Below are 16691 nucleotides of genomic sequence, written 5' to 3' on the forward strand. Positions count from 1 at the left end.
CGAGATCTGCTAAAGAGTTTGTCAGGCAGCGGGAAGGAGTCAATGCTAGATCTAGAAGACCTGAAGTAGCCTGGTAGAGTGTCATGAAGTAGACCATGATAGGCAAGGCCCAGTTGGTAGGAAGAGTTGGAATGGAATGGTAGGTATGGAATTAGAGGGCTGGAGGTCGGCTTTCTGAGCACAATAGAAGACAACTGAATGATGTTTAAGTAACAGGGATCAAGGATCAGATGGGCCCCAGAAAACAATTTGCACAATGGATAATTTTCCATGTGTTTCGGAAGAAAATATATGTGAAGAGATGTTTTTTCCCCATCATTTGGTAATATCAAGTGGCTGGAATAGCATTTGTGAACGAATTAATCTCTAAAACATTACTCAAATAGTCTCGATATAGTCTAGAAAATGTCCATCCCTTAAAAATCTCTCCACATTCCAGAAAATCATGCTTGCGCTTGTTAAAATGTACTTTATGATCGCAAAATGCTGGGTTAAAGCGTTTCTTTAAATAAGCTGCCATAAATTAGACTATCTGAATACTGCAGATTACTCCATAATTTGTTTTCTGCCAAATAGATAATGCATTCAGCACATCATATTTATTAGGGCTGCTAAACTTCTACCCTTTGCTCTCTAATTAGGCTTTTCTTGTTACTGTGTATTTCAGAAAATATGACTGTTCCATTCCTTAAACCTAATGAGCCCCAGCTGGGGCAGGATTAGAGTTGCATCGGGCAGGAGTGGGCTTACCCTTTGTTCACTTGTGTTCATTCAGAATATTCAGCCTTGGGGATCTGCAGCTGAATGGGAGGATCCTGCCAAGATGGGCATGGCCACCTTTGTGTCACATGCCTGCCATTCACTTAATTATGCCCTATTTGCCATGGCAGCAGAAGGATGTCTCAGTCAGCAACATCTGGAAGCCACTTGAGAAATGCCTTGTGAGTCAGTTATTCATTGTGAGATACATTCAGGGGTGGTTAAGCAGAGACCGACTTGGTTATTGTCAAGGCTTTCTGTCTTTTAAGACACAATTGGATTTTTCCTCTGTCGATGCCCGAAGCCACTTCTTTTTTTTTTTTTTTAATTTATATATGAAATTTATTGTCAAATTGGTTTCCATACAACACCCAGTGCTCATCCCAAAAGGTGCCCTCCTCAATACCCATCACCCACCCTCTCCTCCCTCCCACCCCCCATCAACCCTTAGTTTGTTCTCAGTTCTCAACAGTCTCTTATGCTTTGGCTCTCTCCCACTCTAACTGTTTTTTTTTTTTCCTTCCCCTCCCCCATGGGTTCCTGTTAAGTTTCTCAGGATCCACATAAGAGTGAAACCATATGGTATCTGTCTTTCTCTGTATGGCTTATTTCACTTAGCATCACACTCTCCAGTTCCATCCACGTTGCTACAAAAGGCCATATTTCATTTTTTCTCATTTCCACGTAGTATTCCATTGTGTATATAAACCACAATTTCTTTATCCATTCATCAGTTGATGGACATTTAGGCTCTTTCCATAATTTGGCTATTGTTGAGAGTGCTGCTATGAACATTGGGGTACAAGTGCCCCTATGCATCAGTACTCCTGTGTCCCTTGGATAAATTCCTAGCAGTGCTATTGCTGGGTCATAGGGTAGGTCTATTTTTAATTTTCTGAGGAACCTCCACACTGCTTTCCAGAGCGGCTGCACCAATTTGCATTCCCACCAACAGTGCAAGAGGGTTCCCGTTTCTCCACATCCTCTCCAGCATCTATAGTCTCCTGATTTGTTCATTTTGGCCACTCTGACTGGCGTGAGGTGATACCTGAGTGTGGTTTTGATTTGTATTTCCCTGATAAGGAGTGACGCTGAACATCTTTTCATGTGCCTGTTGGCCATCCGGATGTCTTCTTTAGAGAAGTGTCTATTCATGTTTTCTGCCCATTTCTTCACTGGGTTATTTGCTTTTCGGGTGTGGAGTTTGGTGAGCTCTTTATAGATTTTGGATACTAGCCCTTTGTCCGATATGTCATTTGCAAATATCTTTTCCCATTCCGTTGGTTGCCTTTTCGTTTTGTTGGTTGTTTCCTTTGCTGTGCAGAAGCTTTTTATCTTCATAAGGTCCCAGTAATTCACTTTTGCTTTTAATTCCCTTGCCTTTGGGGATGTGTCGAGTAAGAAATTGCTACGGCTGAGGTCAGAGAGATCTTTTCCTGCTTTCTCCTCTAGGGTTTTGATGGTTTCCTGTCTCACATTCAGGTCCTTGATCCATTTTGAGTTTATTTTTGTGAATGGTGTGAGAAAGTGGTCTAGTTTCAATCTTCTGCATGTTGCTGTCCAGTTCTCCCAGCACCATTTGTTAAAGAGACTGTCTTTTTTCCATTGGATGTTCTTTCCTGCTTTGTCAAAGATGAGTTGGCCATACGTTTGTGGGTCTAGTTCTGGGGTTTCTATTCTATTCCATTGGTCTATGTGTCTGTTTTTGTGCCAATACCATGCTGTCTTGATGATGACAGCTTTGTAGTAGAGGCTAAAGTCTGGGATTGTGATGCCTCCTGCTTTGGTCTTCTTCTTCAAAATTACTTTTGCTATTCGGGGCCTTTTGTGGTTCCATATGAATTTTAGGATTGCTTGTTCTAGTTTCGAGAAGAATGCTGGTGCAATTTTGATTGGGATTGCATTGAATGTGTAGATAGCTTTGGGTAGTATTGACATTTTGACAATATTTATTCTTCCAATCCATGAGCAGGGAATGTCTTTCCATTTCTTTAAATCTTCTTCAATTTCCTTCATAAGCTTTCTATAGTTTTCAGCATACAGATCCTTTACATCTTTGGTTAGATTTATTCCTAGGTATTTTATGCTTCTTGGTGCAATTGTGAATGGGATCAGTTTCTTTATTTGTCTTTCTGTTGCTTCATTGTTAGTGTATAAGAATGCAACTGATTTCTGTGCATTGATTTTGTATCCTGCAACTTTGCTGAAATCATGTATCAGTTCTAGCAGACTTTTGGTGGAGTCTATCGGATTTTCCATGTATAATATCATGTCATCTGCAAAAAGCGAAAGCTTGACTTCATCTTTGCCAATTTTGATGCCTTTGATTTCCTTTTGTTGTCTGATTGCTGATGCTAGAACTTCCAGCACTATGTTAAACAACAGCGGTGAGAGTGGGCATCCCTGTCGTGTTCCTGATCTCAGGGAAAAAGCTCTCAGTTTTTCCCCGTTGAGGATGATGTTAGCTGTGGGCTTTTCATAAATGGCTTTTATGATCTTTAAGTATGTTCCTTCTATCCCGACTTTCTCAAGGGTTTTTATTAAGAAAGGGTGCTGGATTTTGTCAAAGGCCTTTTCTGCATCGATTGACAGGATCATATGGTTTTTCTCTTTTTTTTTGTTAGTGTGATGTATCACGTTGATTGATTTGCGACTGTTGAACCAGCCCTGCATCCCAGGAATGAATCCCACTTGATCATGGTGAATAATTCTTTTTATATGCCGTTGAATTCGATTTGCTAGTATCTTATTGAGAATTTTTGCATCCATATTCATCAGGGATATTGGCCTGTAGTTCTCTTTTTTTACTGGGTCTCTGTCTGGTTTAGGAATCAAAGTAATACTGGCTTCATAGAATGAGTCTGGAAGTTTTTCTTCCCTTTGTATTTTTTGGAATAGCTTGAGAAGGATAGGTATTATCTCTGCTTTAAACGTCTGGTAGAACTCCCCTGGGAAGCCATCTGGTCCTGGACTCTTATTTGTTGGGAGATTTTTGATAACCGATTCAATTTCTTCGCTGGTGATGGGTCTGTTCAAGCTTTCTATTTCCTCCTGATTGAGTTTTGGAAGAGTGTGGGTGTTCAGGAATTTGTCCATTTCTTCCAGGTTGTCCAATTTGTTGGCATATAATTTTTCATAGTATTCCCTGATAATTGTTTGTATCTCTGAGGGATTGGTTGTAATAATTCCATTTTCATTCATGATTTTATCTATTTGGGTCATCTCCCTTTTCTTTTTGAGAAGCCTGGCTAGAGGTTTGTCAATTTTGTTTATTTTTTCAAAAAACCAACTCTTGGTTTCGTTGATCTGCTCTACAGTTTTTTTAGATTCTATGTTGTTTATTTCTGCTCTGATCTTTATTATTTCTCTTCTTCTGCTGGGTTTAGGCTGCCTTTGCTGTTCTGCTTCTATTTCCTTTAGGTGTGCTGTTAGATTTTGTATTTGGGATTTTTCTTGTTTCTTGAGATAGGCCTGGATTGCAATGTATTTTCCTCTCAGGACTGCCTTCGCTGCGTCCCAAAGCGTTTGGATTGTTGTATTTTCATTTTCGTTTGTTTCCATATATTTTTTAATTTCTTCTCGAATTGCCTGGTTGACCCACTCATTCGTTAGTAGGGTGTTCTTTAACCTCCATGCTTTTGGAGGTTTTCCAGACTTTTTTCTGTGGTTGATTTCCAGCTTCATAGCATTGTGGTCTGAAAGTATGCATGGTATGATTTCAATTCTTGTAAACTTATGAAGGGCTGTTTTGTGACCCAGTATATGATCTATCTTGGAGAATGTTCCATGTGTGCTCGAGAAGAAAGTATATTCTGTTGCTTTGGGATGCAGAGTTATAAATATATCTGTCAAGTCCATCTGATCCAATGTCTCATTCAGGGCCCTTGTTTATTGACCGTGTGTCTAGATGATCTATCCATTTCTGTAAGTGGGGTGTTAAAGTCCCCTGCAATTACCACATTCTTATCAATAAGGTTGCTCATGTTTATGAGTAATTGTTTTATATATTTGGGCGCTCCGGTATTCGGCGCATAGACATTTATAATTGTTAGCTCTTCCTGATGGATAGACCCTGTCACTATTATATAATGTCCTTCTTCATCTCTTGTTACAGCCTTTAATTTAAAATCTAGTTTGTCTGATATAAGTATGGCTACTCCAGCTTTCTTCTGGCTTCCAGTAGCATGATAAATAGTTCTCCATCCCCTCACTCTCAGTCTAAAGGTGTCCTCAGGTCTAAAATGAGTCTCTTGTAGACAGCAAATAGATGGGTCTTGTTTTTTTATCCATTCTGATACCCTATGTCTTTTGGTTGGCGCATTTAATCCATTTACATTCAGTGTTATTATAGAAAGATATGGGTTTAGAGTCATTGTGATGTCTGTATGTTTTATGCTTGTAGTGATGTCTCTGGTACTTTGTCTCACAGGGTCCCCCTTAGGATCTCTTGTAGGGCTGGTTTAGTGGTGACAAATTCCTTCAGTTTTTGTTTGTTTGGGAAGACCTTTATCTCTCCTTCTATTCTAAATGACAGACTTGCTGGATAAAGGATTCTCGGCTGCATATTTTTTCTGTCTAGCACACTGAAAATCTCGTGCCAATTCTTTCTGGCCTGCCAAGTTTCAAAAGAGAGATCAGTCACGAGTCTTATAGGTCTCCCTTTATATGTGAGGGCACGTTTACCCCTTGCTGCTTTCAGAATTTTCTCTTTATCCTTGTATTTTGCCAGTTTCACTATGATATGTCGTGCAGAAGATCGATTCAAGTTACATCTGAAGGGAGTTCTCTGTGCCTCTTGGATTTCAATGCCTTTTTCCTTCCCCATTTCAGGGAAGTTCTCAGCTATTATTTCTTCAAGTACCCCTTCAGCACCTTTCCCTCTCTCTTCCTCCTCTGGGGTACCAATTATGCGTATATTATTTCTTTTTAGTGTATCACTTAGTTCTCTAATTTTCCCCTCATACTCCTGGATTTTTTTATCTCTCTTTTTCTCAGCTTCCTCTTTTTCCATAACTGTATCTTCTATTTCACCTATTCTCTCCTCTGCCTCTTCAATTCGAGCCGTGGTGGTTTCCATTTTGTTATGCATTTCGTTTAAAGCGTTTTTCAGCTCCTCGTGACTGTTCCTTAGTCCCTTGATCTCTGTAGCAAGAGATTCTCTGCTGTCAGCTATACTGTTTTCAAGCCCAGCGATTAATTTTATGACTATTATTCTAAATTCACTTTCTGTTATATTATTTAAATCCTTTTTGATCAGCTCATTAGCTGTTGTTATTTCCTGGAGATTCTTCTGATGGGAATTCTTCCGCTTGGTCATTTTGGATAGTCCCTGGCGTGGTGAGGACCTGCAGGGCACTTCCCCTGTGCTGTGGTGTATAACTGGAGTTGGTGGGCGGAGCCTCAGTCAGACCTGATGTCTGCCTCCAGCCCACCGCTGTGTCCACAGTCAGACTGGTGTGTGCCTTCTCTTCCCCTCTCCTAGGGGCGGGATTCACTGTGGGGTGGGGTGGCCCGTCTGGGCTACTTGCACACTGTCAGGCTTGTGATGCTGGGGATCTGGCGTCTTAGCTGGGGTGGGTAGGCAAGGTGCAAAGGGGCAGGAGGGGCAGGCTTAGCTTGCTTCTCCTTAGGTGATCCACTTCAGGAGGGGCCCTGTAGCAGCAGGAGGGAGTCAGATCCGCTGCCGGAGGTTTGGCTCTGCAGAAGCGCAGAGTTGGGTGTTTGCGCGGAGCGAGCAAGTTCCCTGGCAGGAACTGGTTCTCTTTGGGATTTTGGCTGGGGGATGGGCGGGGGAGATGGCGCTGGTGAGCGCCTTTGTTCCCCACCAAACTGAGCTCTGTCGTCAGGGGGCTCAGCAGCTCTCCTTCCCTTTGTCCTCCAGCCTTCCTGCTTTCTGAGCAGAGCTGTTAACTTATGACCTCCCAGCCGCTAAGTCGCGCTTGCTGTCGGAACACAGTCCGTCAGGCCCCTCCGCTTTTTGCAAGCCAGACTCAGGGGCTCTGCTTGGCCGGCGAGCCGCCCCTCTGCCCCGGCTCCCTCCCGCCAGTCCGTGGAGTGCGCACCGCCTCGCCGCCCTTCCTACCCTCTTCCGTGGGCCTCTCGTCTGCGCTTGGCTCCGGCGACTCCGTTCTGCTAATCCTCTGGTGGTTTTCTGGGTTATTTAGGCAGGTGTAGGTGGAATCTAAGTGATCAGCAGGACGCGCGGTGAGCCCAGCGTCCTCCTACGCCGCCATCTTCCCTCCTCTCTCCGAAGCCACTTCTAATTTAAAACACAAAACTCCCAGGAATACCATGGTTTGGTTCTTCCTTAGAGTTATAGGTTTTTTTTTTTCTTCATATAATAAAAGGTCATCAAATGGGCTTCATTGGGTTCAGATTGAGAAGAACACAAGGAAAGATTCTGGGAACCAGTTATATTCCATTTTTTGACCCGGGAAGGAGTTCAATTGAGTTCACTTTATATTTATTCATCAGGTCATACATATATGTTTTGTATACTTTTAGGTATATAGATTTATTTCACATTTTTTAAAAATGTGCCTTATTTGTATATGCAAATGTAGAATGCATCTCTGTTAAGACAAAGAACATATAAGAGATGTCCTCTTTTCCCCAGACTCAGGTCAAGGCTGATCCCCTTTAAATCTGCCGATCACTTCATCCCCCAGTGACCCCATCATCTCAGACAGCTGGAGTATGGAGCATACACTCTACTTTTCCCTATTAATTCTATTCATTCTTGTTCTGTTTGTTATTATTTTCTGTGGACTCTTTTCTTCTTCCAAGTGAAGATTGGAAACTTCTTAAGGCACAGATCATCTCTTACACTTTTTATCTTTGCTGAACACATTCTAGGTGTTCAAGAAATGCTTATTGATTAAACCTAGCAGATTTTATTATTTATTTATTTATTTATTTATTTTTTCAACGTTTATTTATTTTTGGGACAGAAAGAGACAGAGCATGAACGGGGGAGGGGCAGAGAGAGAGGGAGACACAGAATCGGAAACAGGCTCCAGGCTCCGAGCCATCAGCCCAGAGCCCGACGCGGGGCTCGAACTCATGGACCGCGGGATCGTGACCTGGCTGAAGTCGGACGCTTAACCGACTGCGCCACCCAGGCGCCCCTAAACCTAGCAGATTTTAAATTGTTCTGTTGTCTTTTCTCAGTAATGGGACCTAAAGGTAACAAATAAGATCGAGATGTTTGTTCTGGTTTTGTGGCCAAGAAAAAAAGGAGCAATATTGAGTAGCAGCCAATAATGTGGCCCCAGAGCCAGACAGGCTTGAATTTAGAATCCTATTCCAACGCTTGATAGTTGTACATCTTTAGGATGTACATCCTTGGGAGGATGAAGGTTGAGATTCTTACCTTAAAATGAAAAAAAAAAAGAGTACCTAGTTGATATTTTGTAAGGACGAAGCAGAGGTAATGCACACCTTGCACATTGTAAGCATTCCACAAATTTAAGTTATTATTACTGGCACAATCATTATTGCTGCTAGAATCCAAATAACTTTAGCATTAAGCTGCAATCCAGTATTTATCTCCACCACGTAAACTTTGGCTCTAAAATTTGGAAGATCTCCAGTGCTGTTTAAAGTTTTAACCTGTCCGGTTCTGACACATACTGGAAAAGGAAACAGAAGCAAATGTATAGCCACGTATTTACCCACTTGAATGGCATTTTTTAAATTGAGGGACACCAGGAAAATCCAGTGTGCTCACAGATGACCGCTTAGCACATGGAATTCTGTGTCATGTGGTCTGAATGGACCTCATCCAAGAGGACTTAGTTACCAAATCCACCAGAAGGATCTCATTATGTTACAGTTTCACCTATAACGAAATCTGTGTCCCTGATTCCAAGGGCAGCAAAACATCAAGGCTCCAAGGCAGCGATTTGTGTTGGCGTCTCTTTCCTCTTCGCGTGCCATATGAGATTAATTATACCCATCTATTTGCATTATGTATACTGTTTTACCGCTTATACATTATAAGACAGAGCACTTTCAGTAATAAAAGCTACCACTTACTGAATCAGGGAGGAAGGTGGGGTAACACAGCCAAGCCCCAGGAATTTTACTCTAGGAAAGTAAATTTCAGCGGTCTGCCCCATGTGCCAGCATCCGCCACATGGACCATCCACTGCTCCAACATTCCAGCAAGAAACTGGGATTTCTCATCGCAACTCTTGATCCTTTTCCAGATGCTGAACTCTGACCATTCAGCAATTTCCTGCTTCTTACCACTTATGTGCGCCATCGGCCAACTTCTCGGTGCCCTGTTTCCTTTGCTATCCAGCTTCACACCTTCGTGTCTACACGTATTATTTCTTCCCAGCTTAGACCCTCACCTTCTCTAATTAGCTTTTTCTTTGCGACCTACTGTATGGTGTACAGGCCAGCTTGGATGCAAGCCGAGTTCCCTGCCGGGATCCGGCTCTATTTCTGGGAGACCTGAGGGGAAATTTGGTCCTTGCTGAAATGTATTTATATAGAGAATTCATCCTAACGAATGGGAAAGTCAGCACCTAGACATTCTCGGCTGTCAAAAGAAAGGAATAATCCTAAATCAAAGCACATTATTATTCACTCATACACTCATTCATTCAGAAGTTAGAGTGACCTTGGGTCATACCTCATCTAATAGCCTTGAAAGCATCCTTTTAGGTGTTAAAGTGGCCATCTAACTTCTGCTTAAACACCTGCAAGGTTAAACAACTAACTACTTAGGTATGTATCACTGTGGTTTCCACTCCCATTGTTTTACTAGTAGTAGAGGAAGTGTGTGGTGGAGAGAAAGGTGGATTTGGTGGCTGTTAGTGAAAAGAAGCAAGACCTCTCAAGTAGGTCACTGTGTCCCAGGGTCTAGCCTGCCTTGAAAGCTGTTTGACTGTCATAAGGCTGTAGGAATCTCTTGACAGTGAAGTCTCAATGTGCTGTGGAAACAAAGCTAACTAACCTCAATGCTCCGACAAAACATCTATTTGCATCACTCTCTCTCTCTGTTGTCATTTTTATGCAAAGGCAAATCCTAATCAGAAGTTACTTTATTAGCGAACCACAAGAAACCACCATTAGAAATCAGAAACATCACAAAGTTCACATGACCTGTGCATACTTTCTCTGTAGGCAGACCCCCATGGGAAGCCAAATTATAATCAGAAGTTGGGCACGGATTCAGAATAGGGGATGGGAGATGCATTGAAAGTCTGATGGTTGAAGCTAAGGTTTAATAGCAGAGGATAAGAGGGCTGGCTCTTCACGGCAGTGAGAACCCTGCCAGGGGAGCCCTGCAGATGTCGCCATGTCAGCGATGGCTTTGCTGACACCCAAAGTCTTGAGACTGAGATTCTCCCTTCGTGCTTCTTCGTGTCTGTGATTCCTTGGCTGAGTGCGCTGCTCTTCATTTGTTAGATATGTTAATGTTTTCAATCAGGTTATAGTCATTTCTGCAGGTCTCAGAGACATGGGGTCTCTTCATCAGGAAACTTCCCTGATATCAACCTAACTGTAGTTCTTTATTACACTGTCATAGCAGCTTGCACATTTCCTTTGAGAGCAAGTTTCCCAATTTGCAATAGCACCTTTACTTGTGTTCTTATTGTTCTGCTGCCTGTCTTCCACTGCAGCTTCTTAATTTGCCTATCTGTGATACCATCCCTTATGTGTTGATCTTAAAGTTTAACTATCAGAAGGCAGTGTTTCCGAATTCCCAAGTTGAGTATCGGTCAGGGTGACAACAGTGAGCTCATCGACGTTGTCCCGAAGTACCTGCAATACTGGTGTTCACTATTGTTGCTGGGTTTTTTTTTTTTCAACCTTCCTGAAAATCTGTTTATTTATTACCATTCCTTGCTGGAACTCTTTGTCTGGCCTCCATGACTCTATGCTATGACGGTTTTCTTTATAACGGTCTGTTCATTCTTTCTTCCTCCCAACCACCTTCAAAGCCAGGTATCCCTGAAGGTTTTAGCACTGCTATTCTTAGGTCTGGAAAAAATGATACTGTATGTATTGATTCGTGTTATTCCCGTTAGTTCATTGAATACATGGTTTTTGTCTATATACTACTATATACTAGTATATAGTTTTATATTCTATATTGTTTATATATACTACAATATAGTGACAATAAACTATGTATACTACTATATAGATTTGCCTATATACTTTTATATGCCAAACATTGAATTACAGGCTGCCTTCTAAAAACAGTGTGACAAGTGCCTGCCACCAAGTTGCTCACAATCCTATTGGTGAAAATAGCCACTCTATTTTAAAATGCAGTGCAGGGGCGCCTGGGTGGTGCAGTCAGTTAAGCGTCCGACTTCAGCCAGGTCACGATCTCGCGGTCCGTGAGTTCGAGCCCCGCGTCAGGCTCTGGGCTGATGGCTCAGAGCCTGGAGCCTGTTTCCGATCTGTGTCTCCCTCTCTCTCTGCCCCTCCCCCGTTCATGCTCTGTCTCTCTCTGTCCCAAAAATAAATAAAAAACGTTGAAAAAAATAATTAAAAAAAAATAAAATGCAGTGCATTGAGAGATGAGGTTTTTTGGGGTGATAGTGGGGTTCGTGGGGTCTGGAGCTGATGGCCAAGAAGGAATTCCTGAAGACGTTTTTGATGCAAAAAGGTGATTTTTTATTTATTTATTTATTTAAAAAACAATTTTTAATGTTTATTTATTTTTGAGACAGAGCATGCACGGGGGAGGGTCAGAGAGAGGGAGACACGGAATCTGAAGCAGGCTATAGGTTCTGAGCTGTCAGCACAGAACCCAATGCGGGGTTTGAACTCACGGACTGTGAGATCATGACCTGAGCCGAAGTCGGATGCTTAACCGACTGAGCCACCCAGGAGCCCCAGAAAGGTGAGTTTTATTAAAGCACGGGACAGGACCCGTGGGCAGGAAGAGCTGCCCCAGGGACCATGAGGAGAGACTGGTTACATACTACGGGGTTGGGGGTGGTAAAGTCCAAGGGAAGTTTCCAGTGAGATTTTCATGTGGTAAGAAGAATCACAGGCTACTGGAGGCCTACCTATTGTCAAGCTAAGGTTGTTTCTCCCTCTAGCAAAGCATTAGCATTGAGACAGTAGGGAGTTCCTAGAGAAATGTTTTAGTTTGGCAGCCCCAAGTATTTGTCAATGGGCTGCAGGAACTAAGGAAATTTACTTCTGTCTTGTTTTCCCACATCACTATGGAGGAGTCACGGAGACTGGCGTCCTGCAGGACCATGAGCTCTATTAGTTCACCATTTGTTTTTCCCTTGTGCTTTGTTCTTGGGCATCCAGGGGTGCCCGAGGAATATCACATATATCCCACCTGGGGGTGGGGGTGGGGTGTTTGCCACCTGTCAGCTTGCCTTATGCTCCCTCATCATTGAGGGGCACCTGGGTGGCTCAGTAGGTTAAGTATCCAACTTTGGTTCAGGTCATGATCTTGTGGTTCAAGGGTTCAAACCCCTCATCAGGCTCTGTGCTGACAGCTCAGAGCCTGGAGCCTGCTTCGGATTCTGTGTCTCCTCTCTCTCGGCCCCCCCCCCCCCCCCACTCCACTCACGCTCTGTGTGTCTCTCTCTCTCACTCAAGAATAAATAAACATTAAAAAAGTAAAATATAGTATATTGGTACACTGTATGTTAGCTACCTTGGATTTAAATAAAACTTAAAAACTAAAACATTAAAACATTAATTAATTAATTATGACATATTGGGGCGCCTGGGTGGCTCAGTTGGTTAAGCGTCCCACTTAGTCTCATGGTTCACGAGACTGAGGCCCATGTGGGGATCCCCACAGTAAGTGTGGAGCCTGCTTGGGATTCTCTCTCCCTCTCTCTCTCTGCCCGTCCTCCACTAGTGCTCTCTTGTTGTCTCTAAATAAATAAATAGATGTCAAAAAATAAAATAGAATATGGCGTATCAATAGACAATTTGAGGTACCGTAAGAATAACAGATGAGACTAAAATTGCCCTTCAAAGATAGGTTGGTACTCACGGTTCCTAAGAGAAGAAGGCAGTCCACTCCATGAAGGAATGGGGGGAGCTGTGGATAACAGCCTTTATTGTGCTTTCTTTGAGAAAAAAACTGGTGGAGTATGGTAAGCAGGGTTGTCTGAATAAATCCAGTGTGCTCTGGGATATATGTAGCCTGTCCTTGTTGTTCAGTACCTGGCCCTGGGGTGCCTGGGGCTGGTGGAATACAGCCCAGAGCATGCTATGTAAGAAGGAAGGTGATTGGGATGTGGGATGGGTTAGTTTGTGTTTGAAGAGTGTGCACACAGGAAGATTGTTTGTATCTTTAGGAATCTGTTAACCCTAGAAGGGATAGACTCTCCAAGGTTAGCAAGGTACCAGATGTCAAAGCATCAGAGTATGAAAAATTAAAAGTGTGGCTAATACACTGTAAAAGTCAGAAAAGGCTAGGTTATGCTGCAGTAACACGTGAGTACCAAAAAAAAAAAAAAAAAAGCCCACTGTGGGTGTGGTTAACTCTCTATGACCGCTGGCCCCCATGTTGTAGCTAAATGATCCATATTGCTTCCCATCACTCTGCTGCCTTGATATAAGGTCTCCATGCTCATGGCAGAGAAGAGGGATTCTAGAGCACTGCATGGCCTAAGCCCCAAAAGGAGCACATTACACTTTGGCTCACAGTCTCTTCTCTAGAAGCCATCATATGTCGGTGCCGGTGTACATGGGGGTCTTGGTGGGATGCTGTTGCAGAGCTGGCCAGTAGGAAGTCAGGAGTGGAGACTGGACTAAGCCTAAAAACATCAGGAGCAGCCTCAAGCACCTTTGAGTCAAGACCACATCAGAACGAGCCATGAGTCATGAGCCACAACAGACATCGACCCTAGGGCATTGGTAACAGAAGCTGTCGTCTCAAGGCCGGGATAAGTGAGGTGCACCCTCACCTGGAGGTCAGTGGGAGCCAGACGGAACTGAATGACAGCTCTAGAATGAAAGAACCCTCTGGACCTTCTCCTGTGGCCACGGTGCCAGGTAGGGAGAAAAAGGGGCAGGGAAAGGGACACAAAGGGAAAGCAACTGACAAAACTGAGAATTTACCCTGAAGAGATTAAGCTAGCCCAGAACAGACCAGGTATCAAGTCAGAAGTTAACCTACCCTGAAAGGGTGTTTGTTTTTCCACTGCCAAGGTGAAATATGGGTTCTGAAACTAAGCTGGTTCTTTGATTAAAAAATGAAAGAATGTTATATTTAGCACCCCCCCAATTTATGACGGTTACATTTTAAAGCCCCTGTATGTCTCTAATTTTTTTTTTTTTTTTTAGCATTTATTCATTTTTGAAAGGCAGAGAGAGAGCGCAAATGGGGGAGGAGCAGGGAGAGAGGGAGACACAGAATCCGAAATGGGCTCCAGGCTCTGAGCTGTCAGCACAGAGCCGGACGGGGGGCTCGAACTCACGGACCGCGAGATCATAACCTGAGCCGAAGTCGGCCGCTCAACCGACTGAGCCACCCAGGCGCCCCTTAATTTTTATGTATTATGGATGAAGTGGCCATTTTTGCCCAGAACCAAAATTAGACTGTGAGTGGGGGTCCCCTATGTTTGTGTATATTAACCCTACCGTGCAGCCGTTCACAAGCATTTGTCATTTTCATCTGGCAAACATATGCTGACCATCAATTAAGCTTTAAGATCCGAAGGATATGATAGTGAACGGGATAGACATGTTCCCTGCAATTATAAAGCTTATGGTTTGCAAAGGGACATTTAAAAAAAAAATTCTCAAGTAATAAATGAATTGCAGTTGCAATAAATGCTAGGGAGAAGGTCAGCAGGCTATAAGGTGATTAGCGAAGGAGTCGGTTACACATTTCTGCTTCTGACCTCTTTCTCCTGCCCTCTGTCTAGCAGGTCTTTGCCTTATTTCTGCTACTGAAATCCCCGGGAAACCTCCCACTCCAACTCAAATGTCCCTCTTGCTTGCCATTTCCCCCCCTCATCTCAATGAGAAGCACTCTTCCTTCTTTTTGCATCCAGTGATAACCTTGGTTACTATTTCCCTCATCCCACACTGAACTTAAGGGCTTATGTGAGAGGGTTTCAAAATATTTGTCTATGTGGCCCAATCCCTTAGGACAGGGACTGGACTCTTGCATACCTTTAGAAACGTCCTTATTCCTAGTGTCTCTGAAATAAAGATTCAAAATAAATATTTGCTGAATAAACCAATCGTGTTCCTATCCAAATTAGACAATTCTGTGTCTTATGTATCAAAGATCCATTTCAGCAATGTTAATATTGTTTGTTGTTGAACTAATAGTATATGCCCAACATGGGCTATTCAAATAAAGTGTGAAAAAATAAAAGGCAACTTCTTATGTCTCGAAAAACAGTAATAGTCGCTGTATGTATAACACTGTAAAATTAAGATTTTTTTTTCATGTTGTGTATTTTTTTAATTACAATTTTTTTTTTAATGTTGATTTATTTTTGAGAGAGATGGAGACAGAGTGCGAGGGGGACTACGCAAAATCTGAAACAGCTCCAGGCACTGAGCTGTTAGCACAGAGCCTGATGCAGGGCTCGAACCTGCAAGCCATGAGATCATGACCTGAGCCGAAGTCAGATGTTTAACCGACTGAGCCACCCAGTCGCCACTCATGTTGTCTATTTTAAAAGTTACATATACGTATAGTAAAGAATGTCAACAGACAGGATATAAAAAGAAAAGCAGAGTCCTTCATTCCCTAGGCCCTCGTTCAATTTCTCTTCATCCAAAGGATCTAACTGAATTCTTAGAAACACCTTGTGAGTGGACATTAGTGCTGTCTTAATATTATGGGTAAGGGGCCCGCGTGGCTTTTAGACCCTTCCTTTGTCCCAGTTCGCTCCTTGCACTAGTGCACTAGAGGTGATCTGATTGGTTTTGAAAGGAGGAATTTTTATTCATTCGGCCACGTCTCTGTGAACCAGATACCGTGCTGGATATCGGGTCTGCGGTGATGAGCCCAAAGCAGATGCCGTCCCCAGTCCGTGATTATGACAGCTTAGCTTTGTGGTTTGGGGGTGTGTGTGAAATACCCAATGAGCGTCCAAATGAGCACAGGCAAAGGCTGTCTGTACAGAACTTGCTGTGGCTGGGGGGGTCAGCCACGATTGCTTGAGTTTTGTCAAAGTCTCAAAGGCAGGCGGAGGTGAGGGTAGGCTTTATTTATTTTTTTATTTTTAAAAAAAATTTTTTAACGTTTTTATTTATTTTTGAGACAGAGAGAGACAGAGCATGAATGGGGAGGGGCAGGGAGAGAGGGAGACACAGAATCGGAAGCAGGCTCCAGGCTCTGAGCCATCAGCCCAGAGCCCGACGCGGGGCTCAAACTCACGGACCATCAGATCGTGACCTGAGCTGAAGTCGGATGCTTAACCGACTGAGCCACCCAGGCGCCCCTAGGGTAGGCTTTAGAGTGAAGAAAAAGGAGGGCTCCAGATGTGCCCCAAGTGGAGGCTGCTGGCATGGGAAGCTAGGCTAGAAGCAGGCTGACTAGAAGCGGGACATCCTATGTGGCTGGTAAGGGTACGTATTTGATTTTCTCCATTTGGTCCTAAGTTAGAAGCTGGGGCAAAAATTAGAGACGCTGTTACTTACTAATCAATGCCTGGCTGTTTGGGGCTGATTTTTACAGCCATTATTATTTGCCTTCTGGAACACTCCCTTCAGATAGTAGTTGATTTCTTGGATTGGTCATGGTAGATGTGCTTTCTTCTTGAGCTGGCTCCTGTAGACTGCTACAGACTTTCATTTTTATATATGTAATCTGGCCGTTGTCTGTTTGTATGTTCATTCTTTCAAGTGTATTTGACCAGTTTTTCTACTCCTCAGCCCAAAATAGGTGGTTTCTATAAGTACATTTCTAATTGGTGAATGGGGCTTCCACACACGTCTTTCCTAAAGAGCCAATGACTGGT

Source organism: Herpailurus yagouaroundi, unplaced genomic scaffold (assembly GCF_014898765.1).
Source record: "Herpailurus yagouaroundi ecotype Mexico unplaced genomic scaffold, PumYag 202, whole genome shotgun sequence".
Taxonomy (NCBI): Eukaryota; Metazoa; Chordata; class Mammalia; order Carnivora; family Felidae; genus Herpailurus; species Herpailurus yagouaroundi.